The sequence below is a fragment of the Rattus norvegicus genome, chromosome 5 (genome assembly GCF_036323735.1).
Source record: "Rattus norvegicus strain BN/NHsdMcwi chromosome 5, GRCr8, whole genome shotgun sequence".
NCBI lineage: Eukaryota > Metazoa > Chordata > Mammalia > Rodentia > Muridae > Rattus > Rattus norvegicus.
Window position 1 is genome coordinate 113,027,143 of NC_086023.1, and position 1,272 is coordinate 113,028,414.

The 1,272-nt window shown below is 34.7% G+C and overlaps 1 pseudogene; it reads left to right on the top strand.

The window, feature by feature from the left end:
* The first annotated feature begins 668 nt into the window (after nt 1–668).
* Nucleotides 669–1,059, top strand: Snu13-ps4 (small nuclear ribonucleoprotein 13, pseudogene 4; annotated as a pseudogene).
* Nucleotides 1,060–1,272: the final 213 nt, after the last annotated feature.

The following is a 1,272-nucleotide window of genomic DNA, read 5'->3' on the forward strand; positions in this document are numbered from 1 at the left end:
CTGAAGACAGCTACAGTGTACTTATATATAATAAATAAATAAATAAATAAATCTTAAAAAAATATCAATTTCTTGTCTTATTGTACCCTATATTATTCAAAAGAGTTTCAGCTTTTTACAGAATTTAGTATGATGGTTAAACAAAGTAAGTTTTCAAAATAATAGAGATTTAGTCGACAACATCTTGTATATATGAAATCTCAATTAGTTTCTGGCTTGTAAAAATGTATGCAAACTCATAAATACACATTAAAAGTCTAACTAAATACAAAGAAATAATTTACTGTACTAGAGTTTATGGACATAAAGCACCATAGATAACTAGAGAAATGCTATCTTTTCAAAAATTCAATTTAGCTATTTCAGAAAACTTTCTGTTAATTTCAAATAAAGGGAATATATTAATTATTTTGGCATTCTTATAATTCAGTTAAATACTTAATAGAAGCAGCTGACATAATTGTGATATGTATATTTTATTTGGGCTGTCCTAAAGTGTGTATTATGCATATAATCATTACAAATCTCAAAAAACTTCCTAATGACTTATTTCCCTGACTTCCTAACCAATGGGTTAGTTTGAAAGCCTCTTTAAATGTGATATTTCAAATTCAGTCTATCAGAGGTGGGCTGTTAATCGAGTAGCAGCGAGGCGACACACCGCAGCCATGATAAAGGCTGATATAAATTTGAAGGCCTATCCTCTTGAAGGTGCCCACCTCACCAAGACGCTGCTGGACCTTGTTCAGCAGTCGTGTAACTAACTACAAGCAGCTTCAGAAAGGAGTCAGTGAAGCCACCAAAACCCTCAACAATGACATCTCTGAATTCACTGTTACAGCAGCAGATTCTGAACCCTTGGAGATCATCGTGCACCTCCCTCTGCTGTGTGAAGACAAGAATGTCCCCTACATATTTGTGTACTCTAAGCAGGCATTAGGACAGGCCTATGGAGTCTCTAGGCCAGTCTTCGCCTGTTCTGTTAGCATCAAAGAAGGCTCTCAAGTACAGCAGCAGATCCAGTCCTGTCAGCGGTCTACTAAAAGGCTCTTGGTGTAGGCTGTGCCTCCTCCCTTTCCCCTGTCTACTCCGACCCTGTTTGTATATCATATTGTCTGTTAGTATGTACTATTTTTCAGTCAGTTTCTATTATATGGTATTACATATAATATTTTTGTATTTTTATTTTATTTTTGTCTTAACAGGGTTGTTTTTCACCATCTCTTTCTCTTCTACCATATTTTACTCTTCCTTTAAAACAATATGAAATGC